The 27529-nt window shown below is 39.5% G+C and overlaps 2 protein-coding genes across 12 annotated transcripts in view; one reads left to right on the top strand and one right to left on the bottom strand.

Annotated features, from left to right (window-relative positions):
* Positions 1–21554, bottom strand: part of PEAK1 (pseudopodium enriched atypical kinase 1) — a 319364-nt gene extending 297810 nt beyond the window's left edge. For 10 of the 11 annotated variants that reach the window (XM_058542131.1, XM_058542137.1, XM_058542133.1 and 7 more), the window contains exon 1: positions 21414–21554. The gene's annotated coding sequence lies outside the window, so the exon portion shown is untranslated. Of the gene's footprint in view, positions 1–20820; positions 21084–21413 lie in introns of those variants that run through there. The other variant, XM_058542129.1, reaches the window with a different exon arrangement.
* Positions 21555–22128: 574 nt separating this feature from the next.
* Positions 22129–27529, top strand: part of HMG20A (high mobility group 20A) — a 74702-nt gene continuing 69301 nt past the window's right edge. The window contains exon 1 of the mRNA XM_058542127.1: positions 22129–22393. The gene's annotated coding sequence lies outside the window, so the exon portion shown is untranslated. The remainder of the gene's footprint in view (positions 22394–27529) is intronic.

The raw sequence follows: 27529 nt of genomic DNA, 5'->3' as shown, positions 1-27529 counted from the left end.
TATTTGAGAGTTACTGCATGCTGGGCAATATGCTAAGTGCTTTGTATTCAACAATCCTATGAGGTGGATACTTTTATCCTATTTGACACACAAAAAAAACTGAAGCTTGACAGAGCTGGGATTCAAACCCAGGTAATGGTGAAAATTTCAAATATTCAATAACACAGCAATAAGTTATGTGCTGACAGTAAGATATCTAATATTTCAGCAGTCAGAGCTATTTGGGTATCCGTGTGGGAAGTGGAGCATCATATTCACTCAACTGTATAAGCAAAAACAAGAGGAAGGCAAAAGAAGAAAGCGTTACATCCCATAGTAGCAATTGTGGAATTTTCAAATATTAAAAATCATGACACTGGGCCGGACCCATGGCATAGCGGTTAAGTGCGTGCGCTCCGCTGCTGGAGGCCCAGGTTCGGATCTCAGGTGCACACCGACACACCACTTGTTAGCTGTGCTGTGGCAGTGTCCCACATAAAGTGGAGGAAGATCGGCACAGATGTTAGGTCAGGGCCAGTCTTCTTCAGCAAAAAGAGGATTGGCATGGATGTTAGCTCAGGGCTGATCTTCCTCACCAAAAAAAAAAAAAATCATGACACTGTCAAATTGAGCATGGCCACTTTGGGGATAATTAGAGCTCTCTGATCAAAGGTTCTCTACCTGTTTCCCACCTGACACATGGTGATGGATGAAGGCATTAGAAGCTGATGCTATGTGCCATATGCTCAACATACCTCCGTGGGCACAGGTAGGCCTATGTGAAATTCCCAGAACATCAGCTGTACCTCTGCACCTTCTCAGGAAAGCACATTAGAATGAAAATCAGTAAAACAGGGATTAATTTTCTCTGTATCAAATAAGCAAATATTAATATTTATTGAACACTGGTACTATATACCAAGCATGTTCTAAGCCCTTTGCCTATATTAATCCTCAAATGACTATGAATTAGGTACTATTTTACTCCCATTTTATAGATCAGGTAACTGAGACACAAAATAAGTAATTTGCTGCAGATCACATATAAGAGAAATGGCAGTGTTAAGATCCCAACAATGAGGTCTGACTGCAAATCCCCAGCTCTTAAACATAACAATAAACTTAAACTGCCTCTAGGCTTTCCTGGGGCATGACCTAGTGGACAGGTGCCCTGGGGAATTCCAAAAACTCTTTGTACGATGCCACAACCAAAAAGATAAGAACTTTTTTTTTTTTAAGATTTTATTTATTTATTTATTTTCCCCCCAAAGCCCCAGTAGATAGTTGTATGTCATAGCTGCACATCCCTCGAGTTGCTGTATGTGGGACGCGGCCTCAGCATGGCCGGAGAAGCAGTGCATCGGTGCGCGCCCGGGATCCGAACCCGAGCTGCCAGCAGCAGAGCGCGCGCACTTAACGGCTAAGCCACGGGCCAGATAGGATACCATAAGATAAGAACTTTTGCCTCTACAAGATACACCCAAAAGGCTGGCTCCCTAGGACTGTGAGGCTTCACTCCTCTGTCAGGATTTTAGTTTAATGTCACAGGGACTTTGGATCCAGCCCCATATGCCCAGAAAAAGACTTCATTTAGGGCTTCTCTCCTTATCCCCAGGTAAGCTGAGCAATAGGAATCTACTTAGTAACCCTAGCAAATTAAACTGGTTCTGAGGCAGCCCAGCCCCATAGCACTACTGCTGGGCCATATGGAATCAACGATGCTTCACATAAAGAATAGGAACACAACCCCTTGTTCTGAAACAAGATCTGTGCATTAAAGATTCACTCAGTCTTCTGGGTAAGGTTGTTCACACATTGTTCATTCAACAACACTTACTGAGAGTCTGCTATATGCCAGGCACCATTCTAAGTGCTGGAATACCGTGAACAAAAGGTTCTATACTCATGGAGCTTACGTTATAGTGGGACAGAAATAAGGGTCTACATGGACCTATAAAGGTCAGCTCCAAACACAAAAGGAAAGGGTGCTGGCACCATGTTAAATGCAGGGTGAACAAAAGATGTGAGGAAAAAGGGGCACTTTTTACTCTGAACAGCATGGATCCTGGAATCTTTTCAACTACAACTTGAAAACACCAAGCCAAACTACTGCATTGCTGCCAAAGCTGCTGCCAACTTGAAATGAAGAGCAATGTAGTTGGATGGCACTGTTTTTGGCTCACACTAAGATAACAGTGCTCACCTGCAAGTACCCGAAGGGAGAAACGGAAAGGACAAAGATATAGACGCTTGGATCGCTCACCTCTTTTTAGAATCTCCTCCCAAAACAGGGAAAGAAATCACTAGCAGAGGGTCCTAAATTCTGCCACCTCTTGACATTTTCAGTATCAATGTTCAAACAACACAAGAAAAATGTAACAAACAACAACAACAAAAGAAATGATTATGGGAGACGAGTTCTTTTTCCAGCAGCAAGTGGAAGCTGAGGCCAAAGACGGCTCACAATTCTTTGCTCTGACAGAGCAGTTCAAATGCAAGAAACTGAAAGACGGAGGGAAGAACACCACACACATACTGAAAACTGGTTATTCACCCGTAGGTTCTCCAAAAGTAATAACGCCAGAATGTGGAGCATGATGAAGCATTAGAGAGACTTTAAACTTGGCTTACAAACTGTCTCAATCTCAGAATGGCCAAATTTACACCAAGTCACAAAATTATGGTCCAGCATATACCCCTATAATTGCACTTGCCATGTAACACTGACATTCTCTTATTCTTGTATTCCCCTCTGCGCACTGAGATGCAGGAGAGCCAGGACAGCAGTTCCTTCATTTTTGTACCCCCAACATCTAGCATCAGGCCTGTCACAAAGTAGGCACTCAGAAAATGCTTCCTAAACCGAACTAAAAATAGCAAGCATTTTCAATTATGGAAATAATAAAGATAGGAATCACTGGTGGGAGACACACCAAAAACTACTCATCAGAGTTATTCATTTTGAACAGTTTGGCCAAATTTACCTAAGTAACTTAGATAATAACTTAGATAATGTTAATCCACCTGAAAAAAGAGAAACATTACTTAGAAAAAAAAATAAAACATAGCAAGAAAGCAAAACAACTCAAGTTTCTGATAATTTACCAAAGAGCTTAAGTGCTCAGAATGGTAGATGTATAAATACCAATGCAACTGAAGGCCACTCTGTGCAGCCTTAACCACTGGGTTACTTTCAACTCATGGCCCAAACACTGACATGCTTCATATATGCGGCATTTATGCACTCATTCACTCATTCATATAGCTTCATGTCTTTGTCACACTAGGCACAATGGGAAGTGCAAGGGATTTAACACTGAACAGGAAAATACAGGGCTCCTACCCTCAAGGACGGTCTTTCTGGTTACCTTCACCAAAGAAGACCTCCATAGCCTAAATAAGCTGCTTTTATCCATCCTGTCTCACTGCAGAAAAATTATAATCATTTTTGTTCTTCCCAACTGCACGTGGGAACTCAGTGATGCAACCATAACTCAGTTTCAATTGCATTAAATCATACACCTAGAACAGCACAACATGATCCAGGCATTTTTAAAAGAAGTTGAAATAATCTAACTATGAATTAACTAATTTTTGCTTCCTCCCACATCTTTGGTAAAGAATTTAACGTGTTCTGCCTACTTAGAAAACAAACTTGAAGAAACCAAATGGTCTTTTCCAGATTAAAAGTGCTGAGCTTGGGGTCAGCCCGGTGGCATAGTGGTTAAGTTCGTACCCTCCACTTCGGCGGCCCAGGATTCACAGGTTCAGATCCTGCGTGTGGACCTATGCACCGCTTATCAAGCCATGCTGTGGCAGGCGTCCCACATATAAAGTAGAGGAAAATGGGCATGGATGTCAGCCCAGCGCCAATCTTCCTCAGCAAAAAGAGGAGAATTGGCAACAGATGTTAGCTCAGGGCTAATCTTCCTCACACACACACACACACACACACACAAAGTGCTAAGCTTGTGCACTACGGGTCTATTGCAAGAGCATTGTTTTTAATTTTTTTTAAATGAAATACACTTAAACTATGATAACTCTATGCTAAGGAATACTATGTAGGAGTTAAAGAATGAGATAGAACTGTATGTACTGACATGAAAAGACATATTCCACATTAGCGTAGAGAAAAGAATGCAGAACAACATATGCAATATGATAAAAATATAGACACAAAATAAAACTACACACACGCACAGAACAAAAGATCTGGAAAGATCTCAAGCTGACTGCAGTGATTACCCCTGGGAGGTAAATAAATAGAGGGAGAGATATGCAGGAGGAATTTGGCTCCTTTTTTTTTGTGAGAAAGATCAGCCCTGAGCTAACATCCATACTAATCCTTCTCTTTTTGCTGAGGAAGACTGGCTCTGAGCTAACATCTATTGCCAATCCTCCTCCTTTTTCTCCCCCAAAGCCCCAGTAGATAGTTATATGTCATAGTTGCACATCCTTCTAGTTGCTGTATGTGGGACGCCACCTCAGCATGGCCAGACAAGCGGTGCATCGGTGCGCGCCCTGGATGCGAACCCGGGCCGCCAGTAGCGGAGCGCACGCACTTAACTGCTAAGCCACGGGGCCAGCCCCGGCTTCTTTTTCCATATATTGCTATATTGTTTGATTTGTTCTGAGGTATTATTCACCTATCACTTGTTTAAAAACATTTCTAAAGAAATTATCTCTAAAACCAGATAAACATCCAATATTTAGCATTTGGGCCTTAACATTCCAAATGAACAGAAAAAACAATCTTATCTGAATAGTCAGAATAACTGACATAGCATTTAGACCCCCCAAAAAACTTATATTCTACGATAAATGACATGAACTTGGAAAATTTAAACTCTAAAAGGAGTGCATCAAAACAAATCTTATACTTTCAAAATGCATATTCTAAGCTACTGGAACTAGACTAGATATAAGAAGTACTTTCACACATACCCTGTAACTCATTTACTATAAATGTGTTTTATGGATTAACAGTTCACAATAACCTCAAAATGCAAACTACTATCTCCAAAATAATCACCTTATAAAAATGAGCAACTTGTTTTCTTTCCTAGAGAAAAGTTTTGCTATACATACCACTTCTTTTCCTCCTAACAGTTCAATTTGCTGGCAATTCAAGCAGTGGTTCAACTGTAGCACTAAACCTTAAGAATGTATAGCCTTCTTGCTCTGTCAATATTTTCTCAGAAATGAGACCCAAGGACCAGAAATTGAAATATCACCATGACAGTCAATCTGCACTAGTCACAACATAATTGTGAAGGGTATGAAAAGTACTTATGTAACTCAAATCATCTTCCTTTTCTTCTGCTTCTTAAAAAATTCAACACAAAAATGGTAGCTCATGGGTCAACTAAATTCCCAAATCACATATGAACATATTTTTTTTTTATTTTCCACAGATTATTATTTATTTGAACTTCATCAGTCAGACACTGACATGAAAGAACCAAAAATAAATACAGAGCTTATTGTCAAATGCATGAGCTAAACTAGATTACAATAGTCATGAGGTGAACATCTTGCTTTAAACAATTATTATTGTTTCCTAAGCTAAGAATGAGCAGATACAAGATAAATTAGCAGCAAAATTAAAGAAAAAGACCAAGATTTCAATCCTCTTTCTCTTGTGCCTGAGCACAAAACCAAAGAGTAAAATTCAGAATGGAATAGAAATAAGCAGAGGATTCTTTTGTAACAGAATCACTTAAAAATGCATATTTAGCCACCAGGGAGAAAAGATCAACAACACAAGAGAAGAATCTTTCTTTGATTGAGGGCAATCATTTCATTCAATCAACAGATCACTCCTTTTTCATTCGGCCAAGTGGTCTACACTGTCACTGCATATATCTCTTTTAGTAATATGTACTATATTTCTTCATACCAACAATTTTAACATTTACTGTCACATGGAGAAAAATTGAGTATGATTTACCTTTCTATCACCAAATAGCCAAAGATACTCAAAGGTTTTGGGTGAAGGTAGAAGTGGGGGAATATAATGAAAACAGAAAACTCTGCCTTGGGCCGGCCCCATGGCTTAGCGGTTAAGTGTGCACGCTCCGCTGCTGGCGGCCCGGGTTCGGATCCCGGGTGCGCACCGATGCACCGCTTCTCCGGCCATGCTGAGGCCGCGTCCCACATACAGCAACTAGAAGGATGTGCAGCTATGACATACAACTATCTACTGGGGCTTTGGGGGAAAAATAAATAAATAAAAATTAAAAAAAAAAAAAAGAAAACTCTGCCAACTACTCCCAGAGTGTATCATTTAGTTAATGGTGTCTGAGTACACGGACAACATTCAATTCCTTCCTCAAGTTCCTCACGTACTCCCAGAAAACAATAAGGCATACTGTCACACTGCACATGCTATTCTATATAAAGCTTGCTTACTTCATTCATGAGAGATAAAAGGAAGCCACTTTATCAAAAAATATACCCTAAAAAAATGAGAAATATCCAAATTTTCAATTGCTACAGATGACTCAGTGAGTGGGCAGTTACAGAAACTCATAGCTGATGCTAGAAAAAGCTAATGTTTTCATGAAGATCACTTTGAAATGCTGTTCTGGGTGGACATTATTTGCTCTTGAATTATGATTTTGTTTTACTTCTACATTAAGCATTTATGAAGTGCTGCATCCCTTGTGGAAGAAAAAGATGGAGTTTCATTATTATAGAAATAAGAAAACCATTCTTATTTGGGGCATTTTCTGGTAATTAGACCAGTAATTAAATTATACATTCCAGTAATTAAAATATTGCTACTTTGCCTCCACAATTTTGGCATGCAATGAGCTTGCATTTCTGTCTCAAATAGGCTGAATTTTAAGCTGATAAAGATTGGGTACAGTGAAAACAGTCATGTCTATCTCCCAACAACAAAAATTTTTAACTGTTTAAACAGAGATGAAGATATTTAAGTGCTAGACACTCTTTAAAACATGATAATTATAACATATTTTAGAGATACACTTATTTACAGACAAGATCTGATGAATAAAATATTAATGGTAAAAATACAACCACAACAGGCAATCCTATTTATTGATTGTATGCACAAATATTAATTATTACAGTTCTCATATTCCAGTAAAGAGCTTAAATAAGAAGAAATAGTACAAACCAAGTAAACATAATAACTTCCACTTGCAGCACTTTCAGTTTAAAAAGTTCTTTTACATATATTCAGCCTTTGAATTCAATATTTATTGGGTGTCAGTGTGTCAGACCTTATACTAAGTCTTGGGGACATCAAGATGAATAAGACACGTCCCTTTAGCCTCCATTCATCCCATTTGATAATCAAAATCACATAAAGAAAAAACAGTAGGATTATGTCCATCTTACAGAACAAAATAAAGCTTAGAGATGTTAAGGAATTTTTTCACATCATCACAAACTAAATTAAAAACAAAGCTTCTTCAATACTCTTCTAGTATGTATTATATATTTAGTTTATATCACTAACTTTAGGAATCTTCCTGATCATGCCAGATCTTTCTTATCGTACCACAAATTCATTTTAAAAAGAAAAGAATGGGGCCAGCCCAGTGGCGTAGCGGCTAAGTTCAAGCACTCCACTTCGGCGGCCTGGGGTTCACTAGTTCGGATCCCAGGCGTGGACCTACGCACTGCTCATCAAGCCATGCTGAGGCGGCATCCCACGGAGCGACTAGAAAGATATACAACTATGACATACAACTATCTCCTGGGACTTTGGGGAGAAAAAAGGGAAAAAAGGAAGAAGATTGGCAACAGATGTTAGCTCAGGGCCAATCTTCCTCAAAAATAAATAAATAAATAAATAAATAATAAAAAGAAAAGAATGATTTTAATTGCTATTGTTTCTTAAGAGTAATAAAGATTATGATAAATGTGTTTGCATGTGTTTACATATATATAGATATATAATTTATATATGCACATATACATGCATGTATGTGTTTATTTCTCACTTCATAAAGGTATACTCTACAAGGAAGGATAAAATTTATTTATCCTCAGGTCTTAAATCACAAGGTATACTTGCAAACTCCCAGCTATCCAAAATCCTTGGAATATGGAATTGGTCTTTCTGACTATTCTGAGAATTACTACAAGTAGTATAACCAGTAGACCCTTAGACAATTACAAATTTAACATTATTGTGTGGCATGAAGGTCCATAAATAAAGGAATATGTAATTTTATTAAGGCAAAGGTTTAAAATTTCATGAGACATCAAAATTAGTGCTCAGTATCCACGGTGTAACTTGGCTTTGCTGTTTTCTTCTCATTATACCCCTCTCCAGAGTACCTGCAAAGTGCCATTTTATTGCATTTTATGCAAGAAATTATATGTTCTAGGACTGTGCTAATATTAGCCACATGTGGCTACTGAGCACTCGAAATGTGACTAGACTGAACTGAGATGTGCTGTTAAGTGGAAAATATACATTAGATTTTCAAGACTTAGTAAGAAAAATAAGATTGTTAAACAACTCAATAAATTTTTATATTGAGTATATGTTATAATGATAATATTTTAGTTATACTCGATTAAATAAAATATATCATTAAAATTAATTTTACCTGTTTCTTTGTACTTTTTAAAATGTGGCTATTAAAAAATTTGAAATTACCTATGTGGCATGCATTATTTCTATTGGACAGCACTACTCTAAAATATGCCCAAAAGATTTGAGACATATTCTGTGAGAATATCAAGGGCCTATTCAACTAACATATCCTATATTATTGCCAGTCCTCCATCTATCAGAAAGTGAACATGGAGTGCGGAAGAGGTAGGATTTTTTAACGAGATAGGAAAATGTCTACAATATATTATCAGAAAAAAAGGAGGATATAAGATTATTAAAAAGTGAAGCTGCTTCAAACATGCATGTAAGTTATTCAAATTTAGTTTAGCAATATGAAAAAGAGAAAAATACCAATTCCTCTAAATAAAAAGCATCTCCTGCAGTAAGCATGAATCTACTATCTCCTCAGCCAGTCTCAACTTCTGCAGCATGCCTCTCACAGTACGACCAGCTTACTGCACTGATACATAAACTGTATCTCCACTATATACAGTATGATGTCAATTAGGTATTTGAAATGCATATACACACCAAAAAATGGGGAAAAAAGGCACCAAATTATTAGTACTGGGTATCTCTGGATGACAGAATAACAGATTTCCTCCTTTTTACTTATTCTATATTTCTCCAATTTTTTCTACAATAAAAGTTAACTTTTTTTCCTATCATAAAAGCTATTAATTTTTTCAAGATGTATAGTACAATAGGCATATCAAACTCCACTTCAGATCTGCAGCCAAAAAGGACACAGAGACTGAGAGGGAAGTCATTCTGTACAGTGGGACTCGGTTTCCTGGTCAGACAGCTAGTCCCTGAAAACCCAGACCACACAGTCCCAAAGGAGATAAGAGAGGGTCAGCATTCATGCAGCTACAAAGCCCTGTAGCTGTCTTTTACAAAAGAATACAAAGCATATGCTTTTCTAGATGATGAGATTTTTTGCTAGACTTCTGGAATGCAAAACTGACAGTAGAACTATAAGTTGCATTTATAATAGAATTCAAATTTTATTTGCATATGTTTAATAAAAAAACACGTGAAATAAAATCTAAGTCAATAATTAAAGTTCAACTCCCTAAAATAGGAAGTACTGTATTTATAAATTACTTCTGTGATACTGATGGTGCAGTTTACATATTCACTGACGCTATCATTCCACAATGTATGGAATGCATTTGTATGGAAAGGATTATATAAAAAACAATGTAAATTTGCTCTTACACTACAGAGAAGAAAAACAAGATTATCAAACTACAGGTTTCTCTTCTTTCTCTCTCATCACTCTTACATTATACTAACTTCCTCATTGAATCTGGAAACCAACAATCTCTTTTAACTTCAGGACCAATAGCTGAATTAAGATCTGGCAGTCTACCTAAAATATTTAGTTGTGAGGTTTTAACATCGTGAATGTAGCTGGTCCCCAAAAGACAAATGCTGAAAAACAGTCTAGGGATATTGCCACAAAAATAATTTTTCAAGTCAAGGAGAGAACTGGCATTAGGAAAATACTTTCTACAGTTTCTCCAACGTCTTAAGTCTTCTTTCGCACAAACGCCCACAATTACTCCTACTTCATCCCCAAATAAAATCTATAAAAACTGTTGCACACCTGGGAAGAAGGCAGTTTCTCAGCATTTGAAATATTCAACTCATTATTAAAAAATGTTTAAGAGGTATACCGTGGTGTCCACTCTTGTAATAACAAAAGTAACTGAATCTGCTTTGAAAATTACTGGGGGGGGGGGACGTTGTAACGTTCGTTAAACAATGAAAAGTGCTCCTGTCACATAAAGGATTTAATGAGAAAACATAGTTTTCCTGCTCCTCCACCATCAACAGAACCAAAGCAGCTCAGAGAGGCAGAGTTAAGGGCGTAAGAGGAAAACTTTTCTCTAAAAGCTAAGAAAAGAAAGAGTCTACCTGATGTGGATAAACCTATAAATACACTAGACAGCTAAAATCTTTCATTAATTTTTAAATGTAATATTTCTACCATCCTTTATTTACTTTATTCAACAAATAGATCATACTTACTATGCCCCGAGCATTATTTTAAGCACTTTTCAAATATTACCTTATTAAAAACCCTCTGAGGTAGGTATTATCATTATCCCCATTTTACAGATGAGAACACTAAGGCATAGAAAAAAAATTTTCCAAAGATCACACAGCTAGTAAGTGGCAAAGATAAGATTCAGTCCCAGGCAGACTGGGTCCAGAATCCATGCTCTGAACCACAATGTGATGCTGACTCTCAAAAAGTCATATGCTCATGAAAGCCCAGTGTCTGGCTTATAGTTAAATATTTAATAAAAATCTGCTAAACAAATTAACAGGGAAAAAATAGAGACAGCAAAAAGTAGAAAACCTTTTATTTATATTTTCAACACATCACTATGAATATACTGGGATACTTCCCCCATCAGTCTTTTTTCCTTGTTCACATAGGGTTTTTTTATTTTTCCTTTACTTATCACTCAGCACATGTGAATTTCTAGAAAATGAAAAACCTTAAGATATTAGTCTCTCAGCATTTTTAGAACAAGTTAAAATTAATTGGACACTTATTATATGTCAAACACTTATGTGCTTCCTGTATATTCTTATTTCACCTCACAATCCCATAATGTAGGTACAAGTATTATCCCCATTTTACAAATGAAAAAACTGAAGCATAGTTAAGAAACTAACTTAAGGTCACATGCCTGGTAAGTAAGTAGTTGAGCCAGGATTCAAATTCAGTCAGTTTGACTCCCGAATCAGAATTCTTGACTACTCCTGGAAGAATAGTGATCATGTTTTACAGAGTAGTACTATTTGCTTGGCTTACCCTAAAATGAGGATGTTACCATACAGATTTAGTTTATTTTGCTCTAACTCTTAGACAATTGAAGTTTTCAGTATCTTAAGTTTTCTCAAAACAAGCTAAATAACTCTTCATGTGTCACTTTATAAGAGTGAAGTATCTAATGTAATTCCTTCATTCAACAACTATTTGAGGACACATTACGTGTGAGGGACTGTGCTAACAAGGCAAAGTCTTTGCAGTCAAGGCAGTCTCTTTCCACTCGGCATATAAATATGCTCAAGTTTCTCACAATTAATAAATACAACACACCAGTACATACAATGGATAACAGCTTTGCCAGCCATCGAGAGGTAGAACTGAGAATGGAATTCTGCGATACTCTGCTCCCTATCCTATACAGTAAATAATCATATTTTTCTTACAGTTCCTAAAGAGTGATTGACAAGTAATTACTCGATAGGTACTATTTGCCTGTCTCATGTTATACCACCCCTTATCAGCTGGCAATGAAAGCCCATCCATTTTTAGTGCAAAGGAGTTGAAATTAAAATATTTTACTAAAACTTCAATTTGCTATATTACATACTTAAATTACTTTTAAAGTTCTATAATTGTATTTTGGGTATGACTTTAATAACCAAATCATAAATGTGAAATGTCTAAGACCATCCATAAAAGAAGCAGTCAAAAAAATAAGTATAGGGCCGGCCCCGTGGCTTAGCGGTTAAGTGCTCGCGCTCCGCTGCTGGCGGCCCAGGTTCGGATCCCGGGCGTGCACCGACGCACCACTTGTCCAGCCATGCTGAGGCCGCGTCCCACGTACAGCAACTAGAAGGATGTGCGACTATGACATACAACTATCTACTGTGGCTTTGGGGGGAAAATAAATAAGTAAATAAAATTATAAAAAAAAATAAGTATATTCACAGAAGACAGTAAGGCCACTTCTGCTTCATTTTACACGGACATTTTATTTTAAGCAGTCTTTGAGTTGAATCCCACTGATTGTGAAACTCACATTCCAGAGAGCCAAAAGTTAAAAAATCAAGTGCAGCAGAAAACCTCCTAACCAGTTCACTGAGTGGCTTAATTGACAGCCAATGTCTATAGGCACAATTACCAACCCAAGACCTTATAATGGCAGGGGACCAAGAGCAGAAGGAACCTATGAAACCAAGGTCAACATACAGAGGAGCTTCTGCTTGTGGATAATTACTAGTGTATGCATGCAACTCTGACAAATTTCTTGACTGACACACACACATCAGTGTTTATATATAGCTCGCACATGTTTGAGTTCATCGTTTCTTATGTCCATGTACTCTAACAAGCTTCTCTAGTATATTATATTTGCACCATTATCTGGTATTTGCCTTCCACTGCTACTCTCTGTAATTTGTTTCATCTTAGATCATAAATTTACAGAAGAAGGAAGTAATATTAACCCCCAAAACAGCTCAGTGCCTTGGCAAATAACAGGTACTGAATAAGTGTTTATTAATGATGGATATGAAATCCATCCTACAGCCACACCCCAATCCTTATCATTTTGCAGAACTGCTCCTCTTCATCTCTCTGACTGGAATGCCCCAGGGTTCAGTCCTTGAATCTCTTCTCTATCTACACTCACTCCTCAGGTGATATACTGACAACTCCCAAATGTATCCAACCTAGACCCCTCTCCTCTGAACCTAGATTCAGATGTTCAACTACTGACTTGACATCTCTATTAGCATGTCTATTAGACATCTCAAAAACATAGCCAGTCTGGAAAAGAACTCTTGAATTCTCCCCAGAAACCTGCTCTGCCCACAGTCTTCCCGTCTCTGTTAATGACAACTCCATCCTTCCAGTCGCTCAAGCTAAAAACCTTGGATTCATCCTTAACTCCTCTCTTTACACATTTCACATTCAATTTATCAGCAAACCTACTTGGATCAAAGCATATCCAGTTAGAGATATAGGTATGAATGCATGCTTATTTTTATATACAGAAATAAATATAGATATGTGTGGATACATAGTATACATACATATGTACGCATACATACATATATTTCCTAGCTCTCTGTCCGCTAGGGTGCCTAGAAGCGCGACACTCCAGTAGCAAACAAGCACACCTAGCATCCAGATCTTGGCCTCAAAATACTATTCTCCAATAAAAGGAACAAGGGCTTCTTGGAGAAATGAGTCTAGGGCTGGGGCACGAAAAATATAAGACAAGCCTGAAGCATCTAGTAGTGCCAGAGAATAGAGAAGTGTACATGTACACACACAAAGTACAGGATTACCTCAAAGGACACGGAAGTCAACCTAAAAGAGTTCCCAATGGCCAAAGCTGGAATAATTTGGGCAACAAAATAAAGAATGACAGCACTGAATTATAATTCAATGTTAAGAACAAGAATAAAATAAATATCCATGAGTTGGAACTGATATAAATGATTAAATAGATAGAAAGATAGATGAGAAGGGACAAGCCTTCCTTACAGAAGAATTCCAATTAATAAATGTAGAAAGGGCCGGCCCCGTGGCTTAGTGATTAAGTGCGTGCACTCCGCTACTGGCGGCCTGGGTTCGGATCCCGGGCGCGCACCAACGCACCGCTTCTCTGGCCATGCTCAGGCCGCGTCCCACATACAGCAACTAGAAGGATGTGCAACTATGACATACAACTATCTACTGGGGCTTTGGGGAGAAAAAGGGAAAAAAAGGAGGAGGATTGGCAATAGATGTTAGCTCAGATCCAGTCTTCCTCAGCAAAAAGAGGAGGATTAGCATGGATGTTAGCTCAGGACTGATCTTCCTCACACAAAATAAAAAAAATAAATAAATAAATGTAGAAAGAATGAGGGAAATATAAAAGTACTTTTAGAACACCACAGCAATAATTACTGCAGGCAAGATCCACTGATGAATGCTAAAAGTAGTGGGCAGAAATAGGATACTGGCAAAGTTTCAAAGTATCTCCCTCAAAATATTTACCAACTACTGTGGTGGTTTTAATATATGTCCACAAATTCTTTGATACTCCTCCCTCCAGGAAGTGGAGTTTAATTCCCCTCCCCTTGAGTGTGGACTAGACTTAGTAGCTTGTAATGAACAGAATATGGACATGGAAAAATAATAAATTTGTTATAATAAAATAAATTTAAATTTAAAACATTAAGTAAAAATAAACACTAAATAATTATGATAAATGTTAACAAATAAATATTAAATACTAAATTTAAAAATTTTAATAATAAATAACAATCTTTCCAGTGGAGATATCTGGCAGAAATTACCTTAACAAAGTGAGCACCAGTGATAACTCATGTTGGTATCACGTATCTCCTATACGACGTGATAAGAAGGGCACTTCATTTCTGTGGTATTCTTCCCCCCAAATCCATAACCCAAGTCTAATCATGAAAAAACTTCAGACAAACCCAAAGTGAGGAACATTCTACAAAATACCTGACCAGTGCTCTTTAAAAGTATCAAAGTCATAAAAGACAAAGAAAGACCAAGAAACTGTCACACATTGGAAGAGATAAAGGAGACAACAACTAAAAGCAATGTAGTATCCTGGTTTGGATGATGGAATGGAAAAAGGATATTAGTGGAAAAACTAGTGAAACACAAAGTCTGGAGTTTGGTTGAAGCATTGTACCAATATTAATTTCTTAGCTTAATAAATGTACTATGGTTATGTAAGATGTTAACATTGGGGAAACAGGGTGAAGGGTACATGGCAGCAGTTTTTAATAGGAGCAATTTTGCCCCACAGAGGGCATTTGGCAATGTCTAGAGACATTTTTGATCGTTACAATTGAGGGAGTGGTACTGGCATCTAGAGGCTAGAGAGCAGCAATGCTGCTTAACATTCTACTGCACACGGTCAACCCCCCACAACAAAGGATTATCTAGTCCAAAATGTCAATAGTGCAGAGGTTGAGACAAACTGGTATAAGGGAACTCTATGTGCTATCTGTTCAACTCTTCTGTAAATCTAAAATTATTTCATGATAAAAAGTTTAAAATATATATCCAGATCCAATCACTTCTCAGCAATTCCCTGGTCCAAGACACCACTCTCTCTCAACTGTATTTTTAAAGAGAGCCTCCTAACTGGTCTTCTTGCTTTTACTCTTTACCTCCTTAGACTACTTTCAACACTGTGGCCAGAGGGAAGTTTTTAAAGCATCAATATAATCATGCCACTCCTTTGCTCAAAACCCTGTCATGGTTCCCATCTCACAAAGTAAACATCCAAGTCCTTACAATGGCCTACAGGCTCCATGTAATCTAGATTTCTCTGACTTGACCACCATCTACTCTTCTATTCACTCCAGTCCAGGTGCACTGGCCTCTTAGAGTTCTGGGAATACACCACGCACACCTCTGCTTCAGGGCAAATTTAAAATGTTTCTTCTACCTAATGTGCCTCCTAATCTCCTTCCTGTCTTTGCTCACTTCTCACCAAGTCCTTCCCAGACATCCTCTTTAAAAGTGCACAAATCCCTTGGCATTCCTATCTCTCTTGCCTGCTTGATTTTTCTCTACAGCACCTATCTATCACCTTCTAACATAACAATAACTATAACAATAACTTACTTATTTTGTTTAATGCCTGTCTCACCCTCTCTAGAATGTAAGATCCATGAGGGCAGAGATTTTTGTCTGTTTGGTTCACTACTGTAACCTGCACGCCTAGAACAATGCCTGGCACATTTTAATGCTTAACAAACATTTGTTAAATGAATGATTCATTTCTGAAATCCTAAATTAAATATCCCAGCGTCTGTCTACCACTTGTCATCATTACTGCATTTTCTCTCTTATCTACTTACTTAAGAAGAATGTGGTTTGAAGAAGAATGGGCTTTGAACCCTGGTTCCATCACTAGATAGTGTGTGTCTCTGGACATGTTATTTAACCTCTCTAATCCTCAGTTTCTTCATCTGAAGGAGAATGACAAAGGGAAGACCATAATATTAACAACACTTACACTGTAGAGTTAGTGTTAGAATTAGAAATAAGCTATTGAAGTGTCTAGCACATAGTAGGTACTCCACAAACAAAAGCTAATATTATTGCTCCCTCCTCACTGGCTCTTCAGCTTCACACTGACCTCTAGCACTTCATGCCCTTCGTTTTCCCCCAATAGAATCACTCCTTTCAGGATTCCTGCTCAGATCCAGCCTGGACTCCATAGTTCTTCATTTCAGTCACCATCCTCAAAAACATTAATTCCCTCAACCAACTGTCCTTCAGATATCTTATGAGGCAGGCATCTGCAAAGCAATGGATAACAGCCTGGGCTTGGAATTCAAACACCAGGGTTCGAATCCCAGCTGTTTATCTTACAATCAAGGAGAATAACAGTACCTATCTTATGAGTTCTTGCCAGTATTAAATGGTTTCTTCAGCTATACCCAGAGTGATCACTGCTGGAGAAAAATCAAACAACCATGCAAATTAGTACCCCTACAAACCCAAGGTCTACAACCTCAAATGGATCCTCAATGCTGCTAACAATCCTTCTTTATTTTCCTAGTCATGTGTCTGTGCATCTTTCTTTCTCCCTCTCCCTCCCTCCCTCCCTCTGAAGCTGTTATAAACTCATATACTCTTTTTTTAGAACCCCTATTCCATCATGTTCCTCTTCATTCTTAGCAGGTACTCAAAAACAACAGCAGACAAGTCATCAACTCATTCTCCTTCCTTCCCCTGTCAGTTAGAAATTTATTTACAAGGCCTCCAACTTTAACCTCCTGTCTTTCTGCTCACTGGCAAAGGAAAACCACCTCCTACCCAAGGCCAATTTCTCTGCCTATGCTTGGATCCCATCTCCTCCTACTGCCTCCAAATCCTTGGCTCCACCAATCACCTCTCTCCGCACCCCCCTTCTATTTCCCTCTCCCTCCTTCTCCTCTCCTTCAGTTTCTCCTCTCCACTGGTTCTTTCCAATCCCATAGAAGCATGCCCAAGACCCTCTTAATTTAAAAAAAGAGGGGAGTAAACTTCTCTAAATCCCTTGCATCTCCCTCCACCTATACTCTTTCCTTCAGTCCTTTGTTGAAAACACTGTATCCCTCTTAATTAGCTACACTTCTAGCTGTCATTCACTATTCAACCCCCTCAATGCATTACAATGTAGCTACCTGCTCTAGCTGAAGTTACAAAAGACATCTTAATCACCAAGTCTTAGACTTCCTTCAGTCCTTATCTTACTTGGCCTTTCATCCAGGATACAGTGTTGACCACTCCTAGTCCTTGAAATAGTCTCCTCCCTCGGCTTCCGTGACAAATCTCTCATAGTTTCCTTTTTTCATCTTTGGTCTGTCTGGCACAGATGGTTGGTTGGCTTCTCTTCAGTTGCCTGCTCACTCAGGAGCTCACAACAGAAATGTGGGACTAATCCTAAATCTTCAATCTTGCTCAACTCCATGATCTGATTACTTACCCTGTTGATAAAACTTCCTAAATCTCTCATACATCCACCCCTCTTCTACATCCCTCATCATTTCTCAACTGGAATGGCTTCTTAACTGGTCAGCTTCCAGTTTTGCCCTTCTCTAATCCAGCCTTCACTTCACTGCCAGCATGATAGATCTAAAACACAAACCTGATTCTATCACAGTATAATTTTTTTCCCCCACTAAACCCTCACAGCCTCAGGATAAAGTTAAAGCTCCTTAGCTTGGTTCATAAGGCATTCAGTGATCTGGCTTCTTACGACTTCATCAGCTCCTGTTTTAAAAATGTGCTGTCTACCTGTGGCTACTGAGTGCTTGACTGTGGTTAGTGCAAACTGAGATGTGTTGTAAGTGTAAAATACATACCAGATTCTGAAGACTTAGTATGAAAAACGGAACATCAAATATCTGAATAATACACGTTTTAATATTGATTACATGTTGAAATGATATCATTTTGTCTATATCAGGTAAAATAAATTATTAAAATTAATTTCACTTTTTACTTTTTTTAACGTGGTTACCAGAAAATTTTAAAATATATATGTGACAAATTTGTGGCTCATATTCTAATTTTATAGGACAGCACTGTCTAAAATGTCCTTTCCCTCTCTCCGAACCTAGTTAACTCCTATGTATTTTTGAAGGTTAGCTCAGATAACCCACTAAGATGCATTTCAGGACACTTCCCCACCCCAAGACCTCAAGTCTTAGTCAACTACCCCTCCTCTGTGCTTCCCATCCATAGGAATCTGCTTACACCTCTGTCTATATCACACCACATTGTAATTATTGATTATCAGCTATCTTCTCCTCCTAAACTGGACAATCCTTGCAAAAAGGACTATCATTCTACATACACTCAGGGCCTACCACCATGCCTACCACTTAAAAGGCAATCAAAAAATTTGTCAAACAAAGATGAATTACCTATTCCTGGCCTGAAAGTTATTTAGAATTTCTAGTTCTCCAGGAAAAACAAACCAGCAGTGAGGGAGCCTAGACTTTTCCAGGAGCTCTAGCAACAAAAGGACTAGGGTGCTGGAGTGGGAATTAGAGAGAACAGCAATGAGGAAATAAAGCTCATGACACACACTTGCCTCTTACAGTGAAAAATAGGGATTTGCAGCAGTGATATGGAGCCTTGAACTCACACTTGGCATGCCAGGGGCCACAGTCTGGTTCCTAAATTACTTAAACAACTCATCCAACAAAAGAGTATGATTTGGCAGGTTTCAACACAAACAGCTAGAGCCCAGCACCTGTTCCACTTAAACAGCACATCATTACAGTTAAAAACAACAACAAATCTCTCTCATGAAGCAAATGCTAATCTCATGATGCTTCACCATGGAGCAATTTAGAAGAGTTATTATATGAAATGTGCCAAAACAAGAATTTATGGCTGATGCTTATTTGGCAAATATGGTTGGCACTGCTAGATGTTGAAAAACATGTATGCAAATAGGCAAATAAAAGTTTTTAAGCTCTCAGACTTAAATATTTACATTACCATAAATTTACAAAGATAAATGTTTATATGAGTACACGTATAATGCATTCCAGGAACACATTTTTTAATGTGATTGTCAGGAACAGTTATGAAGTGGCATTATTTTTTTATGGGCCTCAGGATAGACTCCTAAAAATGAATTCTGACAGAATGTTAATGGGGTACGAACATGATTGAGGAAGTTTCTCTATATTAACACTGGGTAAAATGAATAGTCATAGTATCACAAGAGTTCAAAGCGATCTTATCTTTTCCTTTCGCCAAAATACTTTTCTTCCCATCCTGGAACCCAGCCAAACATAAATGTCAGCCCCTAAATGGGGGGTAAGGAGTAGAGAGGAGGACCACACATCAAAAAGTCTTAAAGAAAATAACGACATTTTTTCCCACATAATATACTCATGTTAGAGTCTCCAAAATAAAGACATGATAAAATATTTGCCCCTCTTCCTCTCCGACAGCGACGGAAAGATGTTTGTTTTTTCACATAGTTTGTGAGTTGGTCATAGCCAAAACTCACTAGCAATGGTATGAATTCTGCTTCCATTGTTAACTGTTAATCTCCAGGCTGAGACTGTAACTCCCATCTTTGAAGCCAAGAAAATGTACCATACCTGCCATTATATAGTTTACTAAACGAGTGACCCAAGAGAAGAAACGCCAGGCACTTCAGAAAGTAATTAAGGTACTCAGTGAATTGAGCTATCTAGAAATGCTCTGCGATTACAGGAGAAGCCATCATGAAGCAAGTATCCAAGATTGTTCAAAGAAAGTTTTACCCCTGAGGATAATTCATGTTTTTCACTTTCACACTTCGGAGAGCAATATGGGTTCTCCGACTACACACATTACTACATCACTTCATTTATCAGGAAAAAAAGACATTGTGGCTTAACAAAAATCAGTAGGTAGGCCCCAAAACAGCATCCTCAAGGCAATCCCAATTCAGGTGAAAAGCAGCTGACATACATCATCTAGTGACCTAAAAATAGCCTTTTATGTAAATCTCCAACTATTTAATTCAACGTATAATCTTACCACATTTAAGAGAGGCAGAAAAAAAAAGTATTAGGTTTTCTATAGCAAGGCCAATAAAGATGAAATCATAGTTTTCCTTTAACTCGTCACTATCCCCTCAACGCCAGCCTTCCAATAACTCCATTCCACAGCTCTCAAATTCCTAAACTTAGATCTTTAAAAAAAACAACGGATTGCAAGCAAGTAACATTTAAAGGTGGGAGGGCTCCTCTTTCCTGTTGCTCTCAGCAGTCTTTAACGCAGTCAAAGGACGAAAAATGAAATCAAGCTCTCAGACGGATGGTGCAAGGGACGCGGGGAGAGGGGGGTAGAGAAGGGGGTTCAGACGGCAAGTCCTCGTCGCGGGAGGTAAGAAAAGTTGCAAGAACAGATGAGGCAAAGGGCAAAGGAGAAACAAACCGACCAAACCAACCTCTCAAAATCCCCAAACCACCGAGCAAACCCGCACTTAGGGGGCTCACAAGCCGCAGCGCGAAGGGAGCAGGCAAAGAGCCACCGGGTTTCGTCCTGGCGCTGCTGGCGAGGCTGCGCCGGATCCTCCCGGGTTTGGACCCGGGTGTCCGTGTAGACTTAGCAGCGAGAGGCGCCCTTCCTGCACCAGCCTCCCCGCGTCCAGCTCCTCCAGGCTTCACTTTCCCCAAGCAGCCTCCCAGCCGCGCCCGGGGGCGTCCCTCGCCGCCAGGTCCCAACTTTCCCTCCTCTGGGGGGCGCCGAGCTACCGGGGCCGCCGCCGCCGCCGAGGGAGGGGGCGGGAGCCGGGGCGGCGGGGCGCGCGGCGCCGGCGGGACCGGGGGCGGCGGGCGCGGGGGTGGCCGGAGCCGGAGAGCACGCGCCGGGCCGGACGCACCGGCCATCCGAGTCCCCGCGGCGGCGCCACCCAGACCCCGCGCCGCCCCGCCCGGATTCCCCCGGGTCAGCGCCCTCACCCAGCGGCGACCCTGGTCCCACAAGCTGGCGCGAGAGAAGAGGGAACGCAGGGGACGCGGGCAGCCCTGCCCCGGTTACCTGAGGGGCGCACACGCCGCCGCGGGGACCACCATCACCGGCCGTCCCGTCCCCTTCCTGGTGACCGCGGCCGCCGCCGCCGAGCAACTGACACTAACAACAACTAACTAACTACTCGCCGCCGCCGAGTCCACCGCGCGCTCCCGGGCGCCCGCCGCCCGCCCAGCCCACCAGCCTGCCCGCCTCCTCCCAGCCCCGCGCGCCACCCCTCCGCGCGCGCACTCGCCGCCGCGATCCTTGAGGAGCGAGCACGCGCGCGCACACGGGTCCTCGGCCCTCCCCCTGGTCTCGCCTCAGCCGCGCAGGAGGTGTCACTGGGAGGCCCCTCCTCTCGCGTTCCTACCTCCAGAGAAAGAGATCCAGAGGGCGCCTGATTGGCTCAGGAGGGCGTGGCCAAAGGAAGAGGGCGGGACGACCAGGACCGCGGCGTGAAGGGAAATTTAGGTTCAATTAAGTTTCAGAAGAAAAGGGGAACGAAGTATTGGCCTATATAGTGCCGGAGCCCCCCAGGTCAGCCTGCCATCATATACAAAATATGTGTTTTCAAAGACTCTAGTATATATTAATCACCAATTTAAGTCCCAATACCTGCTTCAGGCCTTAGCAATTAAAAAAACTACATCTCCCAGAAACCTCTGCGAAAATAAGTCTCACCTTGCGTAATCACGTAGTCCGCCGCATTTGAACAAAATAATCCCTTCATTTTTCTGAAGGTATCGGGAGCAATACTTTATTTTTCTCTTCACTGGAACAACTTTAAATGTTACTGCGATAAGAGAAGTTGCCTATGGGAAGGTGGTTAAGCGGTTAGGTAAAGGGAAAGAAAGGACATCAAAATAAAGTACTGCGGAGGAATTTTTGTCATGCTGTGAGACGACGGAGGGAGAAGAGTGAAGGCGATTGAGAGGGGCTCAGGGAATTGTCCTGTGTGAGGGGCTTTCTTTAGGCCCCGGGCCCTTGCCTGTCCCTATCGTCAGCAGGTCAGTAAGCAAGGCGAGCTTGCGGGTGGCCACAGTGGAGGTGCCCTTCACCCCTTGAAGATCATCCCTCTTTTGCCGTTGTTATTGGTTTGTCTCGGTTTGAGGCCGACTGAATGGGGGCGCCTCACTTCCGTTTGGGGGAGGGGAGGAAGGTCCTCCTGGGGGAGGGGGAAACATAACTCACTTCCTGTGGGGGTAGGGTGATGGTTTGGGGGGTCCAAACCACTTCCTGTGCCGGCGGGGGCTTCATAAGGTGATGCTTGTTGCCGTTTGCATAGAAGGTATCTTAAAGCCTTGGGATTGTGTTTTATGTGAAAAGTTAGGTTATTCCACCAAGTTGTGATAATCACCAGCCTCCAGAATTTATGTGAGTTTTGTGTAAGATGGAAAATTTCCTCCTCAACAAAATTTTCTTAACGCATTCTTCAAAGAATTCAAAACCCGTTGTTAAAATTCTCCACTCAGGTCTGCAAGATAGACGTGCTTTCTTGTGTGACTCATGAATTGCCCACCCCTGCTCCCCTACTCATGTTCAACCTTGACCTGGTGAGATACAGTAGTGTTGTCTGCCTTGACATGCCACAGTAACTCTGCAGCTGCTCTTTTAAGGAGGTGGTTTATTACAGACTCAATATTTTACGTAAATTACGAGGCATTTTCACCTTACCAGAGTGAAAGTATCATACTGAGGTATTCAAACACTTGGTGTTACGTTAACTGATATGATTGTTATCTTAAATTCTTAGACCTTGATTGGTCTACAGGTTCAGGCTACAGGTTCAGCCCTGTGCCTGAAAACAACTCAGCCTTAAAAAATTTTACATGTAACTTACATGTAGCATTTGTGAAAGTTATACTTTAGTACATTTTCCCTCTTTGTAATTAAATTCAGCATCGATTGAAAAATGGTGTCTCTTTGTGGTTTTAAAGCATGGTGGCAGGATCAGGAGATTTAGCTCAGATTTTAAGTAGGGGAAAAAATTGGCTCACAAAGGACGAAAGATGAGTAAGAAAGAACTTTCTATATTTCCTATATTCTCAGTGTTTTATAAGAAACTACATGTAAAGTGGTAATAAACACTCAACTTTGATTCCTTGGCTTCTGTTTTCAAGTACCACAATACTTGGGTGTGTGTGTCTGTACTGAAGGAATCAGTCTATTTGGAGCTTACAAAATCTCAACAACTTTAGTAATTTTAGAATATCAAGTGAACTGAAATGTCTTTCAAGAATTCTAAAAGAATAGGGCCTGTATATTTTTTCCTTTGGGATTGTTACCTCATCTATCCTCAGAATTTGCAATTATTTTAATTCTAGTTCTTTTAAAAAGCTATTTGGTTTAGAGTTTATTGGAAACTGTTTTAAACCAAATGTTAGAGTAAGGGAAAAAATATATGTTTTAACCTTCTGTACACACACAAAAAAAAGATCTGAGACCCTAAAATCAATGAATTATCTTTTTAAAGACTACAAAATTTCTGCAGTAGCTGAAAAGGCAGAACAAAATAATGTCTGTTGTTATTATAAGGCTGGGGACATGTGGACTGCCTCAAGCAAGTATTAATTAATTGATTAGAGAGAAAATGTTCACTGTCTTCTATATTGATGTAATATAGAAGGAAATATGATATCATCCTGACAAATTAAACTGTTAAACTATAGTATTAGGAATTATTGCAGTAAGTAAAGATTGTGGAGCTAAATGGAAAAGATAGTTAAAATATTGATTAAGATGCAGTAGTGTCGCCTTTTGGAAACTGTCTTTGGAAAGCAAAGGAGTTTATTAAATTGGTTTTTATGCTATTCCATGCAAGAAATGCAGTATAATAGAAATAAGAAAAATTGCTGCAGCGGAAAGACTTGAGCAGCTTGAAGAACTGTCTCTTCAGAAGAAAGCAATATATAAGGCACATATCTGAAAGAAGATGTGTGATAAGTGGCAGTTATTCATTAGTTTCATCAAAGAAGAAATATTAGAAAAGCTTGTGAAAAATGAAGGGAAATCCATGGAACCTGCTTTTATTCTCTTTACAAGTGTTCCTGTAGAGAGGCTTGCTGTCTTCCAAAGACTTTTTTTCCCCTTAATGCTCTTTGCTGCAGTTTTCTTTGCATGTTATAATAGAAACATACTATCAAAATCAGAGAAATAAAGACTTTTTTGTAAGTGTACTCTTGTTACGTCTTTGAATTAATGAATTTGAGATTTTCATTCCATTATTTGCCTTCTATAATAAAGAATTTGTCCATTTTTTAGAGCATTTAGATTAGATAACCATTTTCTTTTCCAAAAGCAGTCATTGTATACACTGCTAACAACAGTTTGAAATATTAAAACAGTGGGTCAAAATTCTGGATTCCATCTCACTGAAATGTGATTAACCACAGAGTGCTAGATAGCATATATTATGCAAAGTGTCTTTTCATTCTTTTGTCTCCCTTTCTTTGTAAAATCATGCTACTGTTTTACAGCTATTGCCTTTTTGTTTGTTGTTTTGGTAGTTGGTGGTTTTTGCCATGAGGTTGAGTGTTAAAGAGAATATCCTAACAACTTGAATGGTTTTTCTTTTTTTTTTTGGCTGAGGAAGATTCTCCCTGAGCTAACATCCATTGCCAATCCTCCTCTTTTTTTGCTTTAGGAAGATTAGCCCTGAGCTATTATCTGTGCCAGTCTTCCTCTGTTTTGTATGTGGTACACCGCCACAGCATGGCTGGTGAGTGGAGTAGGTCTGCGCCTGGGATCGGAACTCAAGAAACTGGGCCACCAAAAGCAGAGCGCGCGGAACTTTAACTACTCGGTCACGGGGCTGGGCCCTTGAATGATTTTTAAACTTGCTAATCTGCTGTCTTTATCTCTATTTCAGGGCCTTCAAGAGTATTCAAATGACAGTACCCCTTACATGACTTTTTATTATTTCAACAAAAGTTTATTGAGTGCCTACTGTGTGCTAATCGCTGTTCTAGGGACTTGGAATACATCAGTGAATACAGACAAATATCAGTATTCTCTTGGAGTTTTCTCTCTAGTTTGCAAATCAAAACTGGAATTTTGCTCCCTTGGTGTTCCTAAATAAGATCTATAGTGTGTTCCTTGTTCAAAGTGGGTCAAGAAGCAGCCCTAAACTTATCTCTCTTGGTCTTGATCTTTAAGCCATTCTAAACCAAGTTTTGAATGTTTCGGCCTAATTTTTCTCCAGACCATACAAACTATGTGTTAAATATTCAGCCCTTTTCATTGACACATGGGTGGTGATCCTACCATTCTAGCCTCCTTTGTATGGTAAAAACAAATGAAAGTGAACAATTGGGAAGGTGTGGGATCAGACAGGCCTGGTTCAAAATTGGTGTCTATATTTTACCAGCTGAGCTTACTGGCTTGGTAACCTTGAGCAATTTACTTGACCTCTCTGAGTCTCAGTTGCCATAAACCTAAATGAGATTGTTTGGTGGATCAAAGATATTATATGTAAATCACCTGGCACGTGCCTGGTGTTAGGAGCTTAATGAATGCTGTTATTTTACCCTCAGTCTTGCTTCTGCTATTCTGGCTATTGGGACTTGCCCACATGTCTGTTTTAAGCCTTACATATTCCCAAAAGTGTGGGATACAGTGCTAGCATTGAAATTCTGTCTTCCGCTATCAGCATGCTAACCTAGCTGTCAAGATTTTATTTTTTGTTCCTTGTGGGAAGGAGAAATCACTAATTTCCATGATCAATTTAGAAAATATGCATAATAGAAAAGTTTCAAGAAAAGGTTAAGGAATTACTAAAGTAATTTGAATTGTTGTAGGAAGACCTTCAAATCATTTTTCTAAACCTATTTAAATACTAAGCCTAACATTCAAGGTCCTTCACACTATGACCATATCTCTCATTGCCCATCTGCACATTCCTAACTGGATTGGTCTCTGAAGAAAAATTCTGTGCTGTTTCCAGCCTTTCTATCTTTGTTCATGCTATCCTCTGCCTGAAACACTTTTTTTCCCTAAGAATCCCTGTCAAAATGCCACCTTCTTTGAGGCCCTTTGTCAAGTACCACCTTCAACTTCAAGAAGTATTTTCTGATGTCTGTCCTCTTTCTGCTCTCCCAACCATAGATACTCTGTCCTTTGACCCTCCAGAGCATTTTGTACTTTTCTTATGGCATTTACTATCCAGTGCTGCTGCTGCTGTTGTTTGTTTTTGTCATTGTTATTGTTGGATGTAGAGTTTATGTACTGTCATAAAAGGCTGCAGACTATATCTTATGCTTGTCTGCTGTTATACATGGCACAATGCCATTCACATTGTAAGTATTCAGTAAATATTTGTGGAGTTGAACTGGCACTTGGGGTATGATGAAACTGGTCAGTAACTTTTATCTGTTTATGCTCAAAATTAAGCACAGTGACTAGCATACAATAGACATTCAAATATCTGTCAAATGAAAGAGTGAGTGAGTCGTCATTCTCTCCTTTGTGGGCGTCTCAGCATGTCAATATGTAGATGAACATATATTAAACACCTACTATATGATCAGAACTATGAGAACTGATCTCTGCCCTCAATTTAATTGGAAAGAAGTAAGTTGTAATTAATGTGTGTCGACTCTGAAACTGCAGGTGTTTGAGTGAAGGTGGGGTGGGGAGGTCAGTATAGAGTTGTTTGCACTGTGCGAGATATCCCATGCTATCTGAACTCGGAAACAGAATAGATTTGGATATAAGAGATGCTTAACTTGCAGTTCCACTCTTAGGTATACACCCAAGAGAATTGAAAATGTGTTTACACAAAAACTTTTACACGAATGTTCACAGCAGGATTATTCATAAGAGCCAAAAAATAGAAACAAACCCAAATGTTCATCAATTGATGAATGAATAAACAAAATGTAGTATAGCCATCCAATGGAATATTATTCAGCAATAAAAAGGAATGAAGTAGTGATACATGCTATAACATGGATGAACCTTGAAAATATTACACTAAAGTGAAAGAAGCCAGACACAAAAGGCCACATACTGTATGATTCCATTTATATGAGATGTCTAGAATAGGCAAATCCATGGAGACAGAAAGTATATTAGTGGTTGCCAGGGGCGGGGGCTGGGGAGTAATTGCTAATGGGTATGGAGTTTCTTTTGGGAGTGATGAAAGT

Source organism: Diceros bicornis, chromosome 5, assembly GCF_020826845.1.
Source record: "Diceros bicornis minor isolate mBicDic1 chromosome 5, mDicBic1.mat.cur, whole genome shotgun sequence".
Taxonomy (NCBI): Eukaryota; Metazoa; Chordata; class Mammalia; order Perissodactyla; family Rhinocerotidae; genus Diceros; species Diceros bicornis.
This window is presented reverse-complemented; position numbering and strand designations above follow the sequence as displayed.